We start from the raw sequence: 26,721 nt of genomic DNA, 5'->3' as shown, positions 1-26,721 counted from the left end.
CATCTGATATACAATGACTTTGAGTAACACCAGGCATTAATTTGGCCCATGCTCTTCTCATCTTACCCTCGTATTGATTGTAGCTCCTGGTGGACTGTAGAACTCTGTGGCCTCTGGCCAGTTTGATGGTTTGTTATATTACTTGTCAGCAGATAGTCAATTATTCCTGTCCTCGCCCTCTGTTTCCTTTTTTCTTTCTATTACTAATTGCTTATATCACAGTTGTACAAACTTGGGGCAAATTTTATATACACATAAACATGTCATTGAGATACACTTGGCATTGAACTTTCCATGTGATACATTCTACAATTGGCAATTCTTCTTTATGGTTCAAGTGAAATTTAGAAACCTACAGAATAACACAACCTGGCTTAAGTGAACCACTCAAGGGACCAGCAAAACCAAGTGCCCTTTAGAAATAGGACCATATATACTCCAGGCTCACCCCCCTCTGGCCCCTTTATGGTTGGTAAAAGCTCCAACAGCCTCATTTCCAGCCAGGAGGCACTGCAGAAGAGAGCCATAAAGGATCCCCTTAGAAAGTCCTGGCATACGTGGTGTGGCAGGGCAGCAGTGCTGTGGCCCACAGGGCAGCCTAGGGGGATCCACTGTAACTTACACAGCCCTGCAGCTTGAGTTATGCCAGAGGTCTCTGCAGCCCCTAGAGCAGCTCACCATGGGGAAGGTGCAAAGGTATCTTAAAGCCGGCTTAGCTCTCCCTCCCCCTCAACTGCAACCTCTGTACTTTGCCCCTCTTAGAATATCACCCCAGGTACACATTGGCTTCTGCAAGTCCCTGTGCCAGTTTGGGTGGATCTGGTATGTTGTCTCCAATTAAATTGTACTGGAAGTCTTGGGGTTGCTTAAAGTGGTCCTTGAAGATGGGGGTTGTCTCTTGCAGGTGGCCCTCAGCGCATGTTTCATTGTCATGTCATCTCTGATTTAAAACAAAAAGTGAATTACTCCGCGTGAGTGCTCCCTTATAATAGCTTGTCCCTATAATGACCCTGTCCCCCGAGAAACAATGGGACCACCAGATCTGAGGCTGACTTTTGTCTCTGCCTCTTCTCTATGGCCCTCACGCACCTTGTCTGACAGCGCTCACTGGGGCGGGACAGCCCAGATGCACTGCCTTCAACGGGCTCCGTGATAGCCGTGAAATCTCCCCTAATTCAGATTACCATGTCGATTGCCAGGAAGGACGAACAGTCCAGCAGAGCTGGTAAACGCTGCCAGACACAAAGCAGGATGTGGGTGTGACCACTCTTAGCTACGCTTCCATCTCTTGTCTAACCAGTGCAGCTTTGCCTCCTCCACTGAGATGTACAGTTGCAACTTCTGCTCCCCAAACACAACCCCCCCGTTCCCAGCTTCAGGGTCAGAGCTAGGTTTCCACCCTGGGTTCATCTTGTGTGTTTGTGTTGCATCAGCAAAAATGCATACAGAAACGCGTAACTTCCAACAAAGGCCTGAGCCCATGTGCCATAGGCTGACAAAGCTCTCTTTGAAGTTAGTGGTGGTTTTGCCTCTTTAAGGATTACCGCCTTGAGTCCCAAATGGCATCATGGGACGTGGTTATTCCAGGAGCGCCTCAGCATGCAAGGAAAGTGCACACACTGCACCAAGCTGCACAAAGGTGCATCTGGTCAGCTCACCAGCTGATGCAGGTGAATTACACATGGCTCCACCTCCTCCTGGCTCCCGTTGGGGTGGAGCTCCTGGAGTGACAGTGCTCAGGAGAGCAGAGTGTTCCGAGTCTTATCTAGTCCTGGTGGAGGTCGGCACAAGTGAAGCGTGGCTCTTTGTATCCTTCCCCTTGCCACACCCACACAAGGCCCAGGCACAGTCTGGCTCTGTAGTGTACAAAGAAGACAATTGCTTTTTAAAAAGTCCTGTAGAATCAGATCTCTTTCTTTTAAACGCCCGCCCCCTCCCAATTATACTCCAGTCCAGCCTTGCAAAATCCTGCTGGCCTGTTCACATGGGGCATGTATTTTTGTTTGTTTGTCTGAGGGGTTTTTTGTTTTTCCCGCAACGGACAAGTAAAACAGCATTTGTTTGCTTTTGTTTTGGGCAGTTCTTTACCATCTTGGCAAATGGAGGATGAAATAGATTTTGTGCCCGAGCTGGTAAATTTTCATGACGATTTTGCAAAAGGCTCTTTAGCTGCAGACTGACAGCCACTATTACGAGGCCCCCTTCAAACACTGAAATGAAAAGCCTTCGTGACCCAGGTCTGCAGATGCAATGAAAAGTACAAATCAGCTGCTTGTCAGAAGGGGCTGCCTGTCTTCGTTCCATAATCTGGCCTTTGCAATCATTTGTATTGATGCCTCGACCCAACCGCAGCCTGCCCAAGCTTCTGAAGAGGAACACAGACAATCTCCAAATACAGTCTCATTAGGCAACTAAAATTTAACCTACTGGCAGCAGAGAGGTTGTGAGCCCCTTAATCCCTAGAGATGTTAGGACTCAGTTCCCTGAAATAGCTTTAAAATGTAACTGGACAGAGTATGGTTTGGGCCAATTTTTGTACAGATTTGCGGAGCTGATACTAATGCCTCTCCCCCCACCACTACTGCTGCCTTTACAGGGAAAGTCTATCGAAAACTCTTTATTTGGTACATACTCATTGATTTGCCACATTGTCTGCTTTATTCCCAAGGACAGTATGCAAGCAAGCACTCTGCTCTTATTCATGGTGATGGGAATTGAAGGGAGACTAGGCCCCCATGGGGTAAAAAACTAAATTGGAACATCGGCTGCTAAAATAAGTCTGTTTGCAGATGCTTGGGTCTGTTTTTTTTTTTTTTAACAGAATCAGCATTCCACGGGAGACATTTCCGTGTTTGATGATACTGCTGCTCACTGGATTTCAGAGCCAAACTCCTCAACTTGTCCTGGGAGATGCAAAGAGGTGGAGGGGAGGGGAGAGAACTGCAGAAATGTCTGAAAAAGCTCCATCTGGTACAAAATGCTGCAGCATGTCTGCTTAGCCACCACACCAGTGCTCCCCCCTACACATTGACTCACCAAGGAATACAAAGTCCACTTCCAGATCCCTGTCCTCCATATTCAAAGCCTTCCAGGGGAATGGCCCTAGCTGTCTTAGCATGTGAGCCCAAGCCCGTTGAAATCAATAGGAGACTTTCCATTGTCTGCACTACACACTGGATCAGATCCTTAGGCCCGGCTCTTCAAAGGTATTTAGGCACCTAACTCCCAAAGAAATCAATGGGAGTTAGGCACCTAGATACTTGTGAAGATCTAGGCCATAGAGACCCACTCTTCCTTTTTGACCATGACCTAACATCTGTGTTTCATCAGAGCGATGAAATTGGAGGAGGCTTATGAAAGAAATGAGAGGCTGTGGAACTCACTGTCACAAGAGGTGAGAGACCACAAACATAACCGCCCCCCCACCCATCAGCAAAGCCTGTGCCAGTGACCATGCTGGTCCTTAGAAAGCCCTTCCTCAGAGTCTCTTCAATCCTCACCTAACCCACTTACCCTCTTCTCCCCTGCTCTGTCCCCCTCACCCCTTCCCTTCAACGTCCTCTTGCTCTTCATTTTGCTTTCTATTTAGCTTGTCCCTTCCTAACTAACCTCCCCACCCCAAAATTTTTTGGAATAATATGGTGTTTACTGCCATCCCCTTGTTCACTCTGCTTGCGTTACATCCCTTCACCCTGGGTCTGTCTTGTCTATTTAGAGTGTAAGCTCTTTGGGGCAGGGACCACCCATTACTCTGTGTGTGCACAATGCCTAGTGCAATGGTGCCCCACTCTCGACTGGTTCTTAGGCACAACCATACAGAACTTTAATAACAATAATAATTTACACCCATCAAATTCCATTTGCTTCAGAGGAGTAGCTCCTGATTTATATGGGTGGAAATGAGATCAGAATTCAGGGCAACTGTAATTAGTGGTCTGGAACATTACATGCTCTTTTAAGCAGGGCAGTTATCTGCATTAGTGATTTGAAGAGAAGTTAGAGAAATTAAAAACAAAAAGATATTGTTACATAAGTATGTGTGCTAAGTAATCACACATATTCAGGCAGAGAGAGATTGATTAAAGGCGCTTGAATCATGAATGGAGTTGCCAGTTTTCAGGAGATAATTAAGATATGTCTTTGGCCTATACAATCTGATGATCTCATTATCTTCATTATTAATTAGGTTCTGCTCCTCATGTTTCAGCTCCAGTTTCTTGTCATTATCATGACTAGCCTGCAAGTGAAAGGCTGGTGGACTTGAGAGAAACAATTCTCCTTCTGACTCCAGTATAGGGCTCTGTTCAGGGGGTGATAGGGAAGGAGGCGCCAGCCTTAACTCAAGAGGTTAGAAAAGCAGTTGCAGGGCTTTGTATGAGATCTGCAAGGCATCATACAGTGAACCTTTCAACAGCCTTATTCTGTGAAATATTTACCAGGCAAGAGATTTGGAAGTCAATGGGAGATGAAATTGGTCAATGCCTCCAAATGTGAAGCCAGGTGTAATTTAGGCCCCTACGTTTAGATTTAGCTGCATCATTCTAAGCACCCAAATTTGAAAGTTTTGCCCTTTAATTTCTCAGGACTCTGCTGAGCACGTCCTATGAGGTACTGGGGGCTTTCCACTCCTATCAAAGTCAAGAAGAGTGAAGGCGCTGAAAACCTCCCAGGATGTGCTTCAGTTTTCTTTTCTGTAGTGTAAGGATAATGATATTTGCCCACCTCCTAGGCATGGTGTGAAATAGCCCACCCAAACAGTGCTAAAATCCTGCCGTTGCAGGAATACCCCCAGGATCATGACCCCCACCCAGGGTAGGGTGAGACTCTAGCACAATGTCTGCACCAGGGTTTATGAAGTGCTGAGTAATGCAAACCACTGCAGGCTGCTCCAAGAGACCAGTGTGTATGAACAGCAAGACAAATGGCATCATCATAAATTAACCTTGGCTCCTCTGCTCAACTCACAATAGGTACTGGACAGGATTCAAAGTACACAGCACTTTGAATGCAGCACGTTTGGTGGGCTGAATTTAGAAAAGGACCCAAACAGAGCGAAGAGGGAGGCTGACCTATTGCTGTTGGCAGTGTTTTTAGAGAGGAGGGTGCCTTACAGCTGGGCACAGCACAGGCATTCTTTGTCATTGTACAGCTTTTTGAAAAACCAGAAACGAGGTGATTCAATTTATGACACTACAAAGCACGTGATGCTAAAAGTCTGTATGCACATGCATGTGCGTGCATACACACAACCTCCTCGTGTGCTATAGGATAAGTCAATAGTGTGCTAATCTGGACATCCTGCTTGGCTTATTACATACCAACCCTCTGCAGAAGGGTAGACTGCCCCCGACACTCAGATATTAGGGGGGTGAGGACCATGTCGGTAACTAGATAAGAATAAAATAGCACTGTACTTTTGAGCATCAATGCTATTTTGATTCAGGAGCTTTTAACTGTGCCACTTTGTCAGGATGTTACCTGAGTGCCAAAGAGTTGGTAACTGCCCATTTTCATGCATGGGATTTCACTCCTGGGAACTATTCAATCACTTGTCAATATAAGTAAACGTAAGGACCTATGAGCGAGCTATTTTGGTACCATGCAGCTTGCAATGTATTGCTCCAAATCTGCGCCTATCTGAGACCCCGTGGTCATCAATAAGCTGCACAAATACAATGGCCATTTGGAACTTCACAGTGACAAGGGACAGAAGTCAGATCCTCCAGAAACACAGACCCCCTACTTCTTGGGCTAAAGGAGAAAGTCTGATAGAGGTCCATTGTGCCTGTAAGGCCATTGTAAGGGGCAGCACTGAGGGAGACACAACACCCATAGGGGCGGGGGGAGGGAGGGGCACTGGGAGGCATTCTCCTGGACCTCCCCTGTTGCACCAATGGGAGACTAAGTTGTGAAACCTCTTTCTAGGGGAGCAACACATTAGGGAACTGGGCTGGAGCCATGGTCTGATACTCCCTGTCTAGTAGAGGCAGAGAACAATTTGGTAGCAGCCCCTGCATTCCCCAAGTGCAGGTGTTGCTACTCTGGGCAGCTTTGCACAGGCCATGCAAGTGGGTGCTCCTTACCCCTCCCTCCCAGGTGCATGGCTGCCATCTTGCTATTCGATGTTAGCAATAAAGTGTCTACGACACACACTTGTGGAGTTCTGCTTCCTTCCAGGAGAAGACAGCAGTGCTCATCCAGTACAGTTTGTGCTGCATTCCTCTCCATAAGGGACAAAAAACACAAACCAAAAAAATTTAACAAATATTAACATATTTATGTAATTGTGAAATATGAAGGAACTGAACTTTCATATCAGTGGAGAGGAAAGACAGAGCATAACAACCAACGCTTAATCAGAATTAACTTTAATAAGAGAGAGAGATGGGCCTATCTGGTGGTTATATTTATTGCTTAATAATGTTTTCATACAGGCATGCCTTAGCACGCAGTGAATGGTTAAGAGTCATATATTTTATAGGAATTTTGTTCAGTAACACTTTATATCAACAAGACATTTATAAATTCTTAATTATTGCTATGTAATACATTACACAGCCCTGGGTAGCGTACTTCGTAATAAATTGAATTCATATATTAAACATTAGTATACATTGTCTTAACTTTCATATCTTAAAATAATATCCTTTTCAATTGGCTTTATCTTATCATCTGTTAAACATTTATTACTTGTACACATCAGTCAACACAATACTTGTACACATCAGTCAACACAAGTTATTAAAGAATATATCTGCATCTAGTAATCATTTTACAAATATATACAAATGCATTGCACTGTGTACCTTAAAGTAATACTGGGTATAATCAATAATAACAACAAAGACATTTCCTACTTGTATCTGTGGGGTAGCTATGAAAAAATGTATTATGCAGGTAGCTGTCTTATTTATTACTGTTATTTATTCTGGAATGACTATGACATACAATCATCTCTTTCAAACTGAGCCCTGTAAGGCAAAGAGGTTCGAGAAGTTTTCTGTTTAATAAGGAATGAAAGTGTCAACTCCTTCCAGACCTTTCATAAAAAGTGCTCCACCATTATTTTAGTTCAGCAAATGGAAAAAGGTATGTGGGCAAATTTCTGCTCTTAGTTTCACCATTGTTCATTGAGCGTAGAATAATAGAAGATTAGGGTTGGAAGAGACCTCAGGAGGTCATCTAGTCCAACCCCCTGCTCAAAGCAGGACCAACACCAACTAAGTCATCCCAGCCAGGGCTTTGTCAAGCCAGACCTTAAAAACTGAGTAACTTCATTACTCAAAGCCAATTGAGTTGCACCAGTGTGAGATCAGAATAAGGCCCATGTGTGTTGAAATGCCACTCTAAGGAAAAAGGCTATGTTCTGCAGATCTGCACTGTGGATGTTCCGGCTCTGGAGCTTGGGCTCTCAAGCGTAGGGGTCAGGTGGTCTTGAAAGCCTGAGCACCAGCCACACATTGCTATTTTGAGTCTGTTAATCTGTGCTGGGAGACTTGCTCCCAGCTGCAGTGTTAGACATACCCTGGAGGGCTCACTGTGAACGCAAGGATCTGAGCATGGAGTTCTTAGTGCAGGAGTGGGGCCTAATAGGTAGCTTAGTTGTATGTATGTGAACAGTAGTGTATATTGGCTTGATGTGCATGTTTCTTTCTTGCAAAATCCCTTCATTAAATTAAACCTCAGATTAGATCTGAAGCAATGTCTCCCATCCCTCATCAGAAAAGGAAGTATTTTCAGTCTTTTGTTAAACCGATTAAACAGTTTCAGAAGCTAGTTCTGTTAATTGCTTTAGGCTTTGCACAAAAGGGTTGAGGCTAATTAATTTCTTAATTTTCTTTCTTTCTTTTGAATTAGAATAATTTTTAATTTATAAAAGAGTCATCTTCTATTATGAAAACGAGAACAGATTCAGGCAGCATCTGTAGCATGCAACTTTAAGACAGTGAATGGATTTACATGGCAAACAGACATCAGTATAGTCCAGCTTCAGTGATATACTCCATTCTAAACTCCAGTTGTAGTGTGTTAAGAGCTCTCAGAAGTTTTGGGTTTCCATTCATTCTTTTCCCTCAATGAGGCTTAGAAAGCTTTGATGGACTGAGGGGGAAAAAAGCCAATAGAAAGGATGTCATGGGTTGGGTAAAACATATATGAATTTAGAAATAAACAACAACAAAAAACTGGAAAAGATGGTGAAGTATGAGAGGAAAGAGAGAAATTTCTGAATAACCAGAATTCCCTGCATGATTCCCTGAACCAGAACCCTCCACTATGTGAATCCTTGAAATCTTTCAGAATTCCCTATGGCCTTGATTCAATACATCTAGTGAACTGGGCACTGGACTGGACTCTGTAGACGTGGGTTGTATTCCTGCCGCTAGCATGAATCTGCTGTGTGACCTCGGGCAAGTCAGTTCCCTTTTCTGTACTTCTGTTTCACTCCCACCCTTTTTCTGTCTCCTCTGCATAGACTGTCTGGGCCCCAAAGGGTTTACAGCCTCTTATAGTGTGGGTCCAGTGACTAGCACAATGGAGTCCAGATCTTGGTTGGGCTTCTAGGTGTCACTATAGGGACTTTAGCATGTAAATCTAAAGCATTTAATGCTTTGCTTAATTGGGGTGTATAGCTAAGAACTAGAGTTAAAAATTCAGTAGTGGCTCTTTCAGTGGTAATATCAGCAAGACTTCACAATTGTTTTAAAATGGCCTCAGTTAACTGGGGGGCAGGTGGGGTGGGGGCTGATAGCAGGTTTCAGAATGTGGCAGCTTACAGGAGAAATAATTGTGTACTGGATCAGTCTTTTCTTGTTCAACTCCTTAATTATTATTGGTTTCAGAGTAGCAGCCGTATTCAGAGTATTTGCAAAAAGAAAAGGAGTACTAGTGGCACCTTAGATTAAATTGGTTAGTCTCTAAGGTGCCACTAGTACTCCTTTTCTTAATTGTTATTGCTCTTTTCAACTTCCTTTGGGCCACATTCTGCCATATGATACACTTCAGTGTGGTATGTGTCTAAGGACAGAATTTGGTCTGATGACTGGAATTTTATAGAGGGTGATCAGTTGCTGCTATTTGTCTGGGCTTGAGTCATCCAATGCAAACTCACAGAAACAGATTTTTTTTTAATGTTTTTGTTTTCATTTCTTGATTTTGGCCCATAATTTGCTAGCATACAACTGTGGTGAGACATTGTGAAAAAGGAAGTTGCACAACTTCAGAAAACTAAAGTGAACTCAAGGTTACAACTTCTGTAATGTTTTGATCCCTTTTTGTATTTTTTGCTTTTCTCCTGCTGCTCACATTACTTACAATGAAATGGAAGGTTTCAGAGTAGCAGCCGTGTTAGTCTGTATTCGCAAAAAGAAAGGGAGTACTTGTGGCACCTTAGAGACTAACAAATGGAAGAACACAATACGCTAAGTGTCCTAAGCATATTTCTTTTGATTTGTGAGACAAGATGGGTGAGTTAATATCTTTTATTGGACCAACTTCTGCTGGTGAGGTAGACAAGCTTTTGAGCCACACAGAGCTCTTCTTCAGATCTGGAAATCCCAGGTCACAGCAAAATGCAAGATGGAACAGATTGTTTAGCATACGTAGTTAGCACATATTGTAAAAAGAAAAGGAGTACTTGTGGCACCTTAGAGACTAACCAATTTATTTGAGCATGAGCTTTCGTGAGCTACAGCTCACTTCATCGGATGCATACCGTGGAAACTGCAGCAGACATTATATACACACAGAGATCATGAAACAATACCTCCTCCCACCCCACTGTCCTGCTGGTAATAGCTTATCTAAAGTGATCATCAAGTTGGGCCATTTCCAGCACAAATCCAGGTTTTCTCACCCTCCACCCCCCCCCCCCCCCACACACACACAAACTCACTCTCCTGCTGGTAACGGGCTGCTTCTGAATACAGTGGTGTTCTGTGATTTGTTTGGGAGCATAAATAAATGAATACAATCAGGAACCAGGGTAAAAAAATGGAAAAGAGATTTCTGAAAAGGCAATGGCTTCTACTAAAAGAAGGAAGCAGGTATCATTGTCTTTGGCAATTACAGTGTGGCCTGTAGCCTGATTTGGCTGGCTAAGCCACTGTACCATGCTGTGGGGTGTCAGTAGCCATCCAGCACTTGCTCCATTGCACAGTGGTCTAAGATCTTTCACCTGTGCCTCAGAGCAAAGGAAATTCCAGTGCTTGCCACTGTCCACACTAATGCATGTGAGATCCAGGCTTTTTAATTTTATTTTTAAAGCCAAACTTAGATTCTCAGGAACCCAAAGCAGCTCCACATTTTAACATTTGTATTTAAAATATTTTCGGATCAAGTGAGAGGCACCAATGGAGATTTACAAATAGAAATTACAAGGGAGTTTTTGAAAGTTTCATCAAAACAAATTGTAAAAAGTGGTCCTTTCATAAGGTGCACCTGAAGAAGTGGGGGGTTTTACCCACAAAAGCTTATGCCCAAATAAATCTGTTAGTCTTTAAGGTGCCACCAGACTCCTCGTTGTCCTTTCATAAGAGTGGTAGACTACAAAAACTGTCTAAAATGTAGTCTCGATAGGAAAGCATTTCCCTCTCAACTTGTGAGATTTAGGAACATAGATAATGAAAGTGTGTGGGGTAAGGTTGGTTTGTTTGGTCCCTGCACTCCGAACCTGAATGATGATGGCCCATTAACAAATGAATCCCTTCACCAAGGTCAGGGAGGCTGAATGAATTTGACACCTGGTTTAGTAACTTGTCCTGCCGGCTTTGCAAGGCTGACCCAAACACTCCCCACAAAATAGGGTGACCAGACAGCAACTGTGAAAAATCGGGACAGGGGTGTGTGTGTGGGGGTAATAGCCTATATAAGAAAAAGACCCAAAAAGCGGGACATCTGGTCACCCTACCACAAAAGCCTGTTTGGTATCTCACTAAGCGGGTGGGAGACGCCCACACACAGACCTGTTCTCAGGCTAACTCACACTGTGCGAGATGCCCCATCTGGGATTAATTTACTGTGGTTCCGGCAAGGGGGTTTTTGCTGAGTGTTTCAAATCTCCCTTGATGCTGGATTGAAAACGCCCCCCGGCCTCGCCCTGCCCAGCCTGGGAGCAGCCCCCGGCCTCCGAACTGTTGCCTTGAGTTTGAGCCGTGAATGACCTCCCCAGCCCCTCCTCTTTGGAATCTTCATACGCCCAGCATTGTGATGTCACGGCACTGATACCGAGCGGATACAATGAAACCCCGGCTCTCCTAGCAACCGCCAGCGGGGGCGTGGCTTTCGCGCTACTCACTGTTGCCTAAGGTGGGGAGAGGGGAGACGCGCGGGTGCTGCCGCGGAGCGGGTGTTCCCAGCTCGCTGCGGCTTTCCGGGCGCCGGCTGCTTCTCCCTGCCCCCTTCCGCCGGGCTGGAAGTGGGGGGAGAATCCCTCCTTTCCGCCAGGTAAGCCAGGGGGAGAGAGGCGAGGCAGAGAGAGCGACAGGGTGGAAAAGAAGAAAGGGACCCGAGAGAGGGAAGGTTGCTGCAGCCACCTCCCTCCGGAGTGACCCCCAAGGCGGAAGTTTGGAGAGTAACAAGCCGAGGGCTGTGTCTCTCCCTGGGCCTGGAGTCGGGGGTATCTGCTCCTGGGTAAGGCTGCCTAAGCCGAGCTTCGCTGTTCCGCAACTTCCCCCAATTGATCAGAGAGAAGGGAGAGGCTTGGGCTGGTTCCCCACGGCCCTGAGAGAGCAGGAGCTGGGCTTTCATTCACCTGCCTCCTCTTGTTTCCCTCCGTTCCCTTCGCTGCTTGCCAGGCTGGCAGCCCTTCCCCGAGGGGTTGGAGAGGAGCTTGCTCCATTTCGTCCGCGATTCTGGGGGTGGGGGCAGAGGGGAGGGCACTTACCTGTTCTTCCGAGGCCCCAGTGTCAGGCGTCGGGGGCTTGCAAGCGGAATTCGAGAGGGGCTTGAGCTCTGTCGGGACTGGTCAGTTTACTGCTGTGTGTCTAGTGATAAATACACCGATGACCATGTTGCAGCCTGGAAGCAGATTATGTAATTTCTACAGATCTTTACTTTGGTCTACACAGGGTCACTTACTCTTGCTATTTTTGCAGTGGGCAAGGGAAAGCTTCTCTCTGTTCCATGACTTTTCAGATTGCTTGTGGTTTTGGTTTTTTTGCTTGTATCATGTCTTTTGAAGTGGTAGAAATCCCGGCAATAAAACTTAAATATCTAAACTGTTAGCCTGCTTTGATACATACATTTCTTCTCCCTCCCTCCCCCCACCACTGCTTTAAATACATGAAATTGAAATGTGTAATAATAATCACACCCATACAACCCACCCCAGTAATAGCGGGTGATCTTAGCTAATATAAATGTGTCAGTAGGCTACTACTGTTGCGTTCCAGGAATACTTTAAAATGGGAAAAATCATAAAGCGGTAGGGGATTCTGTCAGCATTCAAACATGATAACCTGGGGGCTTCAGTGAAGGCATGTACCTGGGTTTCTCTTTGCGAGAGAGTCAATCTCAGTAACGCACTGTGCCCCAAAACGTTTTAATCTGTCATTTTGGGGTATTTTAAGTAACTGTGGGCTGCTGAGTCTGAGGTTTAAAGCTAAAAAAGTTACTGTTTATGTTTAGAACCAAAGCCACAGACGTATCAGAATTGTAGCCTGAATCTCAGGTCCGTATCATAGGCATCTCTTGTTATATTAGCAAACCGATGGGATTTCCATAACTTCTTTTTAAAACCTTTTTCAATAGCACAATCATGGTTGTGATTGTATCTACCTTCGATAAGCAGGCTGGTGGAGTAGACTGTCTTCTCTGAATAGCTTCTGAAAGAAGTATTTGTAATGATACTTACAGAGATGTCTACACTATGCTTTACAGCTGTGTGTGTTAATATGATAAAACAACTAAAAATTGAAGGGTAGAGGCATACCCTATGTTGATGGAACTAGAATTTGTGATAGCCCTGATCTTAGCATTTGTGTTTCTCGCAGGTGGGGCGTTACAATGTGGTTTATATGCAGGCCCAGCATTAATATTTCTTAAACTAGTCTAATTAGTCATTCAACATTAAGTAAATAATCTTAAAGAGTAAGTGAGGAGGAGTTTGTTTTTTTTTAAACAGGCACTGCAGATGGTGAATTGGGAGTTAGGGAGGATATTAGGGCATAATTTTTACAAACCTTAGCTTCTACTTTCATTTTAAAGATTACACTCCCAGTTATGCCTGTGTCAGAGAGTTCTGTACCGCATAGCCAGTAACTTCGTGTTAGCCCAGCCTTGTAGCAAATAGCACCATCTTAAACAGCTGCAAGGACTGAGAGCTTACTCCTTCCTAAGAGGTATCAGAGTTTAGGTGGGACTCTTTGATCTTGAATGTGAGGTAAACTAGGGTTTGTCTACATGGGACACCCAGGGAAAATTAATCCAAATTAACAAAAGGGGTGCATTTAAACTGGTTTAGTTAATCTAAATTAAATCCCTGTATGGATGCGGTATTCTAATGTAGTTTAACTAATCCACTTGAACAGGTCATTCAGATTAACTTTCTTGCAGGTCCACATGTAGATAAGCTCTAGCTATAGCCCCAACCAAAAATGCATCTTTAATCATAAAAAGAAATGGAGGACTTGTGGCACCTTAGAGACTAACCAATTTATTTGAGCATAAGCTTTTGTGAGCTCACGAAAGCTTATGCTCAAATAAATTGGTTAGTCTCTAAGGTGCCACAAATCCTCCTTTTCTTTTTGCGAATACAGACTAACACGGCTGTTACTCTGAAACCTATCTTTAATTATATTTGCCATGCCCTCACCAACACAGGCTGCTCACCAATTTGTTTCCCAAGGCAAGATTTTCTCCTTGTGCTATGGAAATTGTGGGGTGTTCTCTCTCCAAACGCTTTGGGTTTGAAACTGTTCATCTTCCCCAGGTTCCCTTCCTCTCTAGTGAGTGCAGTGTCACATAATCCATCCAGGAGTAGGCAGCATCTCAGGAGTAAACAGTTTTAGTTTCCTTCTCTTTGCTGGAGTCCTTGGCAGACTTGCTATATGACCTGAATAGCAATGGTGTAGACAAGGATAGGCAACTATTCTAGAGTGCAAGGTCTTAACGGCAGGGACTATCTTCTAATTATGGGGACCTTATCAGAGCCTCTAGTCACTACCATCAATAATAAAGTGAAGGCTGCAATAGGGCAGGCTTTGAATGGTGGTAAAGCTCCAGTTAAACAATGTTTGCACAGAGCAGGGTAGTGTAACTACTCTTAATGTGTGTGTGAAACTTAACAGTTAAACTTTAGCTGCTGCACTACTGCAAAATTCCAGTGTTGATGTGCTGCATTGGCCCGAGAGTGACCAGACAGCAAGTGTGAAAAATCAGGATGGGGTGAGAGATAATAGGAGCCTATATAAGAAAAAGACCCCAAAATCGGGACTGTCCCTCTAAAATCCGGACATCTGGTCACCCTAATTGGCACAGTTTAACCTCCTGCAAACTGTGGCTTATACTGGAGCAGTGTCTACAATAGGGTTTACAGTAGAGCAGAGCAGCTGTGTTGTTGTAGTAACTCTGGTGGTTAAAACTCTAACATAAAGGAGCCCTGTAATCTATGTCCCCAATCCTACATGCTGGGCCAAATAGACCGCTCCTCCATGATCGTTCATATGACCTAGGCTCGGGTATAATGGTCCACCCAGCTGGAACAGCTTGCAGGATTGGGACCTAGCTTAAAATAAGCAAGTGTAACAAACAAAAGAAGAAAATGGGGAAGAACAGCATTCTGACAGCAATGTTTTGTTGTTAGGATGCATTCTGCTCTTTTGCAATATTAACAGAATGCTGGTGGTTTTTAAAATTCTCTCTCCCATCTTCTCAGCCATGCGGTACAGAAGTGGTGACTTGTTTTGTATTGTTGTATGATTTTATGATAAAATCAACAGTAATCATAACTTTAAAAAGTAAAGTTCCCCCTTTCCCTGCATTACTCTGTCAAAAGGCAGCTGTTCACACAAACTGTGATGTAACAAGAAAGGTGAAGTTTCTGTCTGTAAGAGGCTAAATTAGCTGTAGTCTGTGATAGACTATGCCTAGAAGGTTTCAGATGCATCCAATGAAGTGAGCTGTAGCTCACGAAAGCTTATGCTCAAATAAATTGGTTAGTCTCTAAAGTGCCACAAGTCCTCCTTTTCTTTATGCCTATAAGGGCTTATTACTTGCATAACTGTCTTCTATTGAATGCTACTTTAGAATTCTGCTGTAGTTGTGTTCCTTTGTGTGCAAAAAAAAAAAAAAAAACCCCAACAACCCCACAACAGCAACAAAATACCCCAACAAAGGCATGTTTAACACCCTACTAAAGAAGTGGAGATCACAGATCAGAAAAGAATAACCACTTCCCACACAGACGCTCACCCTCCTCTTCTCCACACTGTTTGGGCTATCCACTCCCTTTGAGAGAGAGTTTTCCCAAGGGCACAAGTTCATTGTAATTGCTCTCTGACCAAGCCAGTATTTGTTTGCAGAAAACACACGTGTACAGTGAACTCTATGCAGCCCTTGCGTGTATTGCCCTCTGCATACAGACTATTGACCCATTGGAGCAGATTGGGAGAAATACCACCTGGTATTTTCAGGCACGTGACTAGCTGAACTGGTCTTGCTGGCTCAAATTCCATATTGTAATTGCATCTTACACTGCTTTCTATGTTGGCAACTTAAGAAAAAGAAAAAAAGCTTTAGTGTCTTAACATGGTTAAACTGAAACCTAAACAGCTAACATACGAGTTGATCCCCTTTAGTGTATCTTTCTTCTTGGGGGTATATGTTACAGGCTTTGTTGTGAACGAAAGTTCTAGTTAAGGCTATGTTCAGGCTTCTATTAAAAATGAATCCTGTCTTTTCACAGGCTTGTAACAAGTGGAGTTCTAGATCTCTTTGACTCTTACTTGCTGTGTGACTTTAAGCCTGTGTTGGCATAGCCCCCTGGTGTAGACACAGCATAGCCAACAGAAGGTTTGGAGTTTGTTTTGTTAATGTAGGAACACCACCTCCCTGAACATTAGTTCAGCTGACAGAAGGCCACTTTTGCCAACAAAACTGCATCTATATGGGTTTTTTTGACACCATAGCTGTGTCACGAGGGGTGTAGTTTTTTTCACAGCGCTAGCTATGCTGATTTCTTACATGTAGACCAGACCTAAATCACTGAAGCACTTATGAAAATTCTTACCCTGAGTCCCATTTTCAAAAGTGATTTGGGCACTTAGAAGTGCCTATGAGACTTACGTGCTCAACTTCCATAGCCCAAGTCACTTTTGAAAATGGAACTCAGGTGCTTGCAAATGTAACCCTTAACCTTTCTGTGCCTCTGTTTCCCTTCTGTGAAAGGAGGGTAAAATATCCGTATCCCCCTTTCTAAAGCGTATTGAGACTTCTTGATGAAAAGAGCTATAAATGAGCATTGGAATGAGAGATTTCTAATCAGTACTGGAACTTCCCAGCCTTGGGCTTAGCCCAGAGGTTTATTTTATTTTGCAGTTTTCAGGAAATTTGGCTTAATCTGCTCTGGATTTACCAGAGAGGAAAGGGTTGGGTTTTTTTGTTGTTTTTTGTCTTCCAGATCAAAAAATAAAAATCTTTTTGGGTACAATAAATGGAAAAATCACTCCTGGACCTAAAGTTTGCAGAACCTAACAAAAATGATCCTGCCCTTTGTGGCATATGGGGTTGGAAGAACTTCCCATTCTCTGTTGCCCGGGCACTAGATAGTGATAGGAGATGGTATTTTAAAATTGATCCTTTTTGCCCTTTGTTCAGCTCCAACAGTACCTTTTCCTTCTGAATTCACTTTCAAAGGCAAGGAACAAGTTATTTCCTACTTAAATATGATTTCCCCACAATTCTTGTGCAATCCCTTATTTCACAATACACTGCTTTTGATTTCAGTATACCCTGTTCCATGTCCATCCATCCTCTTTCCCAACACTATGCCAATGAACATCTTTCCCTCCTGCCGGACAAAGCACATCACTGATGCAATCTAACTGCTTTCCTTCATTCTAGGGAATGTTTGGCTGCTTTTTGCACCCAGATTTCCTCTCTCCTCCCTCCCCCAAGCTGCCCAGATCTGCAATAAGGCTGCTAGGGAAGCTCTTTATCCATATGCCTAGTGCACGCCCTGGCAAGACTTCTCTAAATTACTGTGTATCCAATCCTTTGCCCTTGAGGCTTCTCAAGGAAAAGAAGTGCTACAATTCTTGTGTGCCTGAGCTCCACGATCTTCTAAGCAGAACATGCTAGTTTTAATGAACATCTTGTATTTTATACACAAGTGTTAGTTGCGGAATTAGGCTGAGAAGCCATTTCTTCAGGGGCTTGAGCTCATGTGAATAAAGAGATAAAGTAAGTGCTTCCCTCCAATACACCTGTCTGCTTCATTGCATGGTGTAACATTGCACTCAGGAAGTAGTAATATCATTTCAGAACAGCTTTGATTTTTAGCTGAACAGTATCTTAGGGCTTGTCTGTGTTGTGGAACGACCACATGTTAACTAGCACAAAATGAATCATGACTTAGCTTTGGTGTACATCGGGATTGTCGTGGCTAATATGACAGCTGGCCGGAATTAGCCAGATGGAGCACCCGGGCACAGCGGTGTTTGCAGTCACCTCACCAAGATAACACTGTGGTGAAATTGCTTATGGTACAATGGTGATAAATGCTCATGCACCATTGCTAGGAAAGGGTACAAATGTTTATTTAGGCAAGGCTCTGAGAGAGAAGAGTCCTAGGAAGAGGTCCCTAATGAGAGTTTGACAACCATACCTCTCTCCCACTCCCCCACCCTCAAGCTGTTCTTGGGCTGTACAAAGGAAAGAGATTGCTGTGACTTAAAGCAAAGATTTCTCATGAGTGTTAATTATGCCAAGTTTATGCTGTGGTGCTAAGAACTTATTTTTGGCAAGTGCCGTGTGTACACTGACTATATTTTAGTGTTACCCAGGCTTTATAAAACAGAGACACTCTCTTAGCATGTACCCTGCAGCTGGGACACAGCTCACCTTAACTTGCTTTTTAGCATGTGCTTAACAATTCTATCATGAAGGCGAGACCTTCAGGAAAGAGGCATCTGGATTGCTATTCTCTGTGCAGATGAATGTGGAGGCAGGCTGGAGTGCCCTCCCCCTCCTGTCTCCAAGATAAGCCAACAAAGAGGGTTATCAGCCATAAACGTGTAATGCTGAAAGAGAGCTGTGACTCTTTGCTCTGGTCAGCAATCTAGAAGCTTGCATGATAAGAGTTTCACATTGTGTAAACAATAAGAAAAGGAGTACTTGTGGCACCTTAGAGACTAACCAATTTATTTGAGCATACAGACTAACACGGCTGTTACTCTGAAACCTGTCATTGTGTAAACACTGTGAACTGTTATCTAAAATGTCAATATTAATTGGCTCCTCCATCTCCTGCTAGCAGTGGTCACCTTGGTCTTAAAGTGACATTTGTGACAAACACAGTATAGGCTTATTTAAAAAAAAACAAACCTCTATAAGTCAGGATGGAAAATGTCTTGCATTTCAGAAGGAAGGATTTGCTGTGCAGTGCTGGAAAGAGAAGGAGAATGAGTCTGCCACTTAGGTTTTCTGCCACTGGTTCTATCTGCACTGTGGAAACGGGGGGAAAATATTCCACAGTTGTTAATGCCGGGGTCCTGACCGTCATAAACCCAGCCTGTTCTCCCACCCTAGAGACACACCCTATCTACATCTTAGAGCATTAATGCTCGTGTTGCATTCAAATGATAGCAGCAACTCAGTGAGCCTGGCAATCGATGCTATCTCTTAATCTCTACAGGGAAGGCAACTTTCTTAGCTGCTCCAATTAGTTCCCTGCTAAAATCACTAAATTTCAGTCCCTGCTAATGTCCAGAACTTCCCAGAAAAACAATGCACGTTGAAAAGGAGTGCTTCAAACTGGACCCTGATATTAAGAGGTCTGGCACTTCTGTTACCACCAGTTACAGTGACAGGTGATGTAGTGCAAACACTTCTGACTCCTGCAGTCCCTGGGCTGGCTTCAGTCTGCAAACCATTTTCAGGCATAGTAATCGTAGGACTGGAAGGGACCTCCAGAGGTCATATAGTCCAGTCCCCTGCACTCATGGCAGGGCTAACTATGTAGAAACATTCCTGACAGGTGTTTGTTTAACCTGCTCTTAAAAGTCTCCAATGATGGAGATTCCACCACCTCCCGAGGCAATTTATTCCAGTGCTTAAGCACCCTGACAGTTTTGGAAGTTTTTCCTAATGTCCTAATGATCCTTCCTAAATGGAGTACTTTGCATTTGTCCTTATTGAATTTCATCCTATTTACTTCAGACCATTTGTCCAGATCATTCTGAATTTTAATTCTATCCTCCAAAGCACTTGCAACCCCTCCCAGCTTGGTATTGTCCGCAAACTTTATAAGTGTACTCTCTATGCCATTATCTAAATCACAGATGAAGATATTGAACAGAACCAGATCCAGAACTGATCCCTGTGGGACCCCACTTGTTATGCCTTTCCGGCATGACTCTGAGCCACTGTTAACTACTCTCTGGAAATTGTTTTCCAGCCAGTTTTCCACCCACCTTATAGTAGTTCCATCTAGTTTGTTTATGAGAAGATCATGCAAGACCCTATCAAGAGCTTTTCTAAAGTCAAAATATACCACGTCTACTGCTTTCTCCTCCCCCCCCTTCCCCAATCCACAAGGCTTGTTACCCTGTCAAAGAAAGCTCTCAGATCGGTTTAACGCAATTTGTTTTTGACAAATCCATGCTGACTGTTACTTATCACGTTATTATCTTCTAGATGTTTGCAAACTGATTGCTTAATTATTTTCATTAGCACTGGAAAATGAGGGTCAGTTTCCACTTACTTAAAAAAGAGCACAAAGCAACTGTTGAAAAGCCCTGGCTTTGCCTAGTGCTCACATAGTTAAGTGTGAAGGGCACAGAAGTAGAAGTTTGTTTTGCAGTCAACACATTGGCCCTGAATTGCACTACTGTCTGAGCCACTGATGTTACCTTATACATGCAGATGACTGACAGCACACTAGAGTATATTCATGCTCTTGCACTGTACCTCTATTCTTACCAGCTTTATGGGGTGCTGTCCAGCATTCAATGATAGACTGAGTCTAAAGAATTCCCTCTCCTAGAAACCCTTCTCAGCACACTCCAGCTTTGTGTCAGGTTAACTCTAAAATTGAACTTTAAATGTTAGACCCAAGTAACTAAACAGTCACACAGAGCGACTGCACTGAACAAACTGTAATTTGTAGCCTTAAAATAGCATTTCATTTTGTATAGCTCAATAGAATAGTAATTCTCTACATATTGATCTCTGACTTTCAAAGATTCATTTTAAGCACCAGATGCTTTGGAATTCCTGCCATCATCGGTCATCCCTTCTTGCTAGACCAGAGGCCAAGGCAAGGCTTCTGTTCCCCTCTACCTATTTCTGAAGGTTTAATTGAAGGCATTCGTTCGTATGGTTGCCCACCGGCCACAGCTGGGTGGGTGAGGGTTGCCTGCTGACAGGAAGTTCTAAAACTTCCCAGTGAACTAAAATGTAAAAGCACGATTTATTAACTGCTCAGCTGAGCACTTCATTCTGTGCTTGTCTCACCAGATGCAGGACTTTGGCCGCTTTCATTCAAACAACTGCTGAGTAAATCACCAGCTCCTTGCATCCTTCTGAGAACTGAAGGAGAAATTACATCCACATTTAAAATAAATATGTAACCGTTGGTTTAAATGCACTTAAAGTGGAGAGCGCACAGGGTGGCTGGAAGTTTTCTAGTAGAACCCTCCCCCATACTAAATAGTCTGAGATGTTGGCTTTCAAATTCAATAGGCTTTTTTCAGCTGGGACAAGAGCCCATTTTTCTAGTAGGTTTGTGATGCTAAATAGTATTTAGATGGGAGGCCGCCAAACCTGGCGTATCTCTCCGTGGCACCTGTTCCCCTCCCATTGTACAATGGTGACTTTTCTGGTGTTTAGACTGGGAAGGAAGGACAGCTCTGACATACTGTTACTAATTAGGATCAAACTGGCAGAATCAATATTAAAGCAGGAAGACCACTCCGGTTGAAACTGAGTGCCAGCGTCCTGGCTGTGGTCACTTGGTCAAGACTCCTGTTGCCAATTATATGCTCGGAAATCCTAGTTTTAACTAACTAGACAGCTAAACTGTTGTAATTCAAGGTGAAATCTGCTTCCGTTTTTGTACTTCCCTACATCCCCTAGGGTGTTGTGAGGATAAACTTCAATGCTTGTGAGGTGATCAGATGCTATGGTTGTAGAGGCCAGATAGATGGATAGTACTTGCAAGCAACTGTTTGTACCTCCTTTTCGATCTGAAAGGATTCATGTGGGCGTGTGTCTCTTGGTTCCAGACTGCTCATTATCAAATGAGAAATGTCAGTATTTGAATTTAGGCAGTGTTGTTGCAGCCATGTTGGTCCTAGGATATTAGAGACACAAGGGGGGGGTGAGGTAATATCTTCTATTGGACCAACTTCTATGGGTGAGAGAGACGAGCGTTCGAGTTTACACGGAGCTCTTCTTCAGGTCTGGGAAACTTCGGCCATGTCTACACTAGCAAGCTTACTGCGGCACAGCTGAACCGATGTGCCACCGTAAGATCACACAGGTAGCCGCTCTATGCTGATAGGAGAGAGCTTCCCCCATCGACATAATTAAACGAGCAGAGACGCTCTCCTGCTGACAGTGTTGTCTGCATCGGTGCTTCTATCGGTGTAACTTACATCACTCAGAGGGGTAAGGTGCTTTTCACACCCCTGAGCAACATAAACAGGAGTGCTATTGTAGACAGGGATTGTTTACACTGCGAAGTTGTCAAAGTGCTCTCCTGCCAACAAAGCTAACGCTGCTCGCGGGGCTGAGGGTATTTTGTCAGCAAAAGTGCCGACAAAGTACCAAAAAAGAGCACTTACACACGTTGACTTTTGGCGACAAGGCTGTATCGACACAGCCTTGTCGCTAAAAGCTGTGTGGTGTAGACAAGCCCATAGTCTTACTCAGAGTGTCACAGCTAAATATAAGATAGGGCAGATTGTTTCACATAAGCAGTTAATGCATATTTCAAGGGACCATTCAAGGTGAAGTGGTCCATTGACACCTGGGAAAGTGGGAAGCAGTTGGGTGGGTTGTTAATGGGTTATATATATTTTTTGTAATGAGCCATAAATCCAATGTCTCTATTCAGTCCATGATTTTTTTTTTTTTAGTGTCTAGCAAAGTTAGAAGTATTGAAGCATTTTAATAACTGTCTCTGTCACTTCCAACCTGGGGACAGTTCAGCCTACTAACCTTCAGGGTCAGACCCCTCAAGTTGCGTTCCCTTGAACCATCTAGTCATTGAGCTCCAAAATGGCTGCTGTGATCCCCTACATGGGGCTTAAAGGAAGACAGCTGGCTCTAATAGAGCACAGAAATCTGGGTTCTGTTCTTGGCTCTCCTTCGAATTTGCTTTGACCATCTAAAAGTCACTAACCACTCTGCCCCAGTTTATTCATCTGTGTTAAATGTGGATAAGACTTAAGCCTCACAATTGCCCCTCGAGGGAGGGAATTCATTAATTTTTGCGAAGTGTTCTGAGATCTGTGGACAGCAGGTGTTCAACTAAGCACTTACTGCAGAGCAAATTCTGCAGCATCTCTCGCTGGCATGTAAAGCACTTTGGGATACCTTGAGTACTGTACTTGATTAGACAATAATACCAGCGTTGTGTCACTTAATCCCAAGCTGTTGTATTGTTTGACATGCTGTACGGTCTGCTATACAGGAACCTTCCAAAACCATTAGTCACAATTTTGTTGTCTTGACTATACCAAGCAAAATAGGGAGCAGACGATAGTAAAAATCCAAGTATATAATTCATTTTCCAATTGCATCATTTGCCTTTCTATTCCCTCCGTAGGTTTGTGTGTGGATTTTTGAGACAATGAATGACTTGGGGTTGCAATGTTCTATGCATCTTAAACCCTACCTAAATATTAGGGTCGGGGGAGGTTAAAGAAAAGCTGAATAGTGTGTGTTCCAATCACTTATTTTGTACAGGAGTGCTTTCTTTCTAGGCACTGTAGGAAAAACTTGAGATTTAATTTTGAATTTATGCTCATTTTTAAAAGAAGTTTGTGTCATTTTGTAGAAGTGGGTATATAAGCTTCTCTTGCTAAGTGTACTTTCAGCACTGACATTATGTATGAAGCGGAGATTACTGATATTAATGCTGAACGATTTAAATATTTTGATAGCTTTAGCTAGTAATGTACACTTGCAAGCATGTTGCTTAGTAATGGTATTCACTAACTCCAGCTTTAATTTCTAGTGGTGGTTCTTGTGGCAGTTTCTCTCCCCCCCCCACCCCCCCTTTTACATGTCGTGGGTATTTTCTTTGTCATTTCCTGTGACCTATTGCTGCTCCATTTGTGAATATTTAGGCTTGGAAGGATTCTATGGTTATCTGTAAACATCAGTTTCACTCTGTACAGGAGCAAACTGATTAAAATATTTCCATCAATGATTGAAATTTACAGATAGGCAAAGTAAGGCTGCTTGAAAATGTATTAGATTGATTTAAGGATATTTACTTTGTATATTTTCACATGTAATGTTGACCCCTCTCCCCATAATTTTGTGCAATTGTGAAAATTTAAATAGATAAAAATAGAAAAATGCTTAAAATAAACATTGATATGATCTGTCAATTACAAATTATATATAAAAAAATTTGAATTCTGTGACTATTCCCTGGAAGTTTGTAACCTCATGTGCCTTAAGCATCATTTAGATATACTCTTTCCACTTATAAAGATAAGTCTTCGGTAGGTACAGAGAGAAAAGTCTTTTCTCTAGCAATGACTCTTCAGCTAACAGATCTCAGAGCTTGACCACTGAAAGATCATAAGAAGCCACTCTGAGCTTGGAGCATCCGCACAATTGCACAGGTTTGCTTCAAAGCTCTAGGAAGGGTGGTTGTTTCACGTGTTTGCCATTGACTAACACAACTTGTATGGCCTTCAGCAATGCAGATGGCTTTAACATTTTTGAACTTTGACTCCCACAACCTTGCCTTACTGCAGTTTGGAGATGTGGTTAAAACACCAAAAGCCCATCAACAAATCAAGACTAAATCTGGTAGAAACAACCTATCAGGAGACTTGGATTTGTAACAGATTGGCCTTTTAAAAAGTTATATAATTCCTAGAAAAGTCTTCTAAAGTGTGGGTGTGTATAAGTACGTGCACCCCATATATGTAGATGTGATTAACTCATTTTACCATGCACCTTTGGCTGCCCTCTGGCATTCCGGACATTTCCAAAACCCCAAGCAGTTTCACACAGCTGCCCTCAACCCCCTGTATTGTTTATAATAGGTAGTGCTTCTATTATAACGATGACAGGCGCACTATTCAGCTTGTGCTGAGAACTTTTATAGTGCACCATGGAGGGAGAGAAGTTGTCTAATACAAAGGCTAGATTGTCTTCCATCTGGTGGCAAAGATCTAGAGCGCAACAAGCCATCAGTTTACCCTACCCACTTGATAAGCTGGCTGCACGTATGGCCTGTACTGTGCTAAAGTCAAGTCTCTTAACGGGGAGTTCCTCATAGTTCAGGGGTTCTTAAACTGGGGGTTGGGACCCCTCAGGGGGTCACAAGGTGTCAACCTCCACCCCAAGCCCTGCTTTGCATCCAGCATTTATAATGGTGTTAAATATATAAAAAAGTGTTTTTAATTTATAAGGGGGGGGGTCGCACTCGGAGGCTTGCTATGTGAAAGGGGTCACCAGTACAAAAGTTTGAGAACCACTGTCATAGTTCATGGGCGGCAACTTTTGTCAGATGAGCCAATAGACTCCTTTTCTGGAAAAAGAAAAGGAGTACTTGTGGCACCTTAGAGACTAACCAATTTATTTGAGCATGAGCTTTCCTGAGCTACAGCTTACTTCATATGATGCATAATTAAAGTGGAAAGTGCAGTGAGGATGTTGTTATACACACAGACCATGTAATCTCTGGTCACGCGATTACAGACATGAAAGTTGCGATATTACAACAGAAAAACTTCAAAACCAGAGTCCAGCGAGAGACTGCTGAATGGGAATTCATTTGCAAATTGGATACAATTAACTTAGGCTTGAATAGAGACTGGGAGTGGCTAAGTCATTATGCAAGGTAACCTATTTCCCCTTGTTTTTCCTACCCTCCCTCCCCCCTTCCTCAGACGTTCTTGTTAAACCCTGGATTTTTGCTGGAAATGGCCCACCTTGATTATCATACACATTGTAAGGAGAGTGATCACTTCAGATAAGCTATTACCAGCGCAGGGGGCCTTTTGAAGTGATAGACCATGAAAAAATGGGTGTTTGTGTTTATAAAAACATCCTCACTGCATTTTCCACTTTAATTATGCATCCGATGAAGTGAGCTGTAGCTCACGAAAGCTTATGCTCAAATAAAGTGGTTAGTCTCTAAGGTGCCACAAGTCCTCCTGTTCCTTTTGCGAATACAGACTAACATGGCTGCTACTCTGAAACTTTTCTGGAAGTGGCTGTTATGTGTGGTTTTATAACGATTAGCTTCCTCTGGGTATAAAGCAAGTTTCTGAGGCGTTGTGGGCACTTTTGCAGTAAACTGGCTACCGGGGGCAGGGCTTAAATTCAGTCAGAGCTGCCTGGAGTGGAGTTCCAGTAAATATTTTCAAACCTGCAGGGCAGAAGCCCCAAGCCCTGGCATGTCCCACAGGGCTAAAGCCCCAGAGCTCTGGAAAATACTGAGAATTTAAGCTCTGACTGAAGGTGATGGTTTCCCAAAGCCTGTACCTAGAAGGAGTTAGAAGTGGAGATCTTAAAAAGTAGAGGAATAATTATCATTGGAAACAATAATACGTGATGCTGACACACAAGAGCTAGGTATAGTGTGTGCTGTGACTTATTATAAATATACATTGTAATACAAATTTAAAATGTGGCTCATTAGCCTGTCACAAATTGGTAGGGAGGAGGCAAATGAGCACCTAGTACTCTGGAGAGAGTGACTGTCTATTTAATTGCTAATGGTCCTTTTTAGAGAGTCTGGGCTCCTATTATTAGAAAACTAAATGTAAGCTGTTACCTGCAGGATTTGGAATGAGAGTCTGTCATGCTGCTATTGACCTTCAATTTCTCACATTAATTTGTTTTAACACTAGTGAGATTTACCTGCTGTGTAAAGATTTACTTAAGCAATATGTGTTTCAGTCAAACTTCCAGAGTGCCACCTTCTCTTGGATCACAGATTTTTTTTTAACAGATCTGGATATTTCTGTAACAGCAGCTAATGTTTAATTGCATAAAACCCTTAAGAAATGTGGCAACTCTGAGGCCATGTGGGTCACCACGCTGCAGCAGACATCCGGGGTGACTCATGCCCATCCTGGGCCTGTGGATTTCCAAGTTGTTGTAGCTGTCCAAAGATGTTAAAAAATAAGCAGCACAGGTTTTGTATATAAATATATATTGGCATGTTTTCAAGGCATTTTATAAAGGAGGGAAGAACGGTTATCCTTGTTTTACATATGAAGAAACTGAGGCAGAGAATGTGCCCAAGGTCACCCAGCAGAAGAACCAGGAATAGAACCCATGTCTCTGAAGTCCAGTGCAATGATCTAG

At 43.3% G+C, this 26,721-nt stretch overlaps 1 protein-coding gene across 4 annotated transcripts in view; it reads left to right on the top strand.

Moving 5' to 3' along the window:
* The window catches only part of RAB11FIP4 (RAB11 family interacting protein 4), a 195,043-nt gene that overhangs the window by 149,293 nt on the left and 19,029 nt on the right, over positions 1–26,721 (top strand). Inside the window, exon 1 of one of the 4 annotated variants that reach the window (XM_073310343.2) lies at positions 11,320–11,442. The exons of 2 other annotated variants lie outside the window; for them this stretch is intronic. The gene's annotated coding sequence lies outside the window, so the exon portion shown is untranslated. Of the gene's footprint in view, positions 1–11,319; positions 11,443–11,603; positions 11,629–26,721 lie in introns of those variants that run through there. One more of the 4 variants, XM_073310344.2, reaches the window with a different exon arrangement.

Source organism: Lepidochelys kempii, chromosome 14 (genome assembly GCF_965140285.1).
Source record: "Lepidochelys kempii isolate rLepKem1 chromosome 14, rLepKem1.hap1, whole genome shotgun sequence".
NCBI classification, from domain to species: Eukaryota; Metazoa; Chordata; order Testudines; family Cheloniidae; genus Lepidochelys; species Lepidochelys kempii.
The sequence above is the reverse complement of the archived record's forward strand: the minus strand, read 5'-3'. Positions and strand labels throughout refer to the sequence as shown.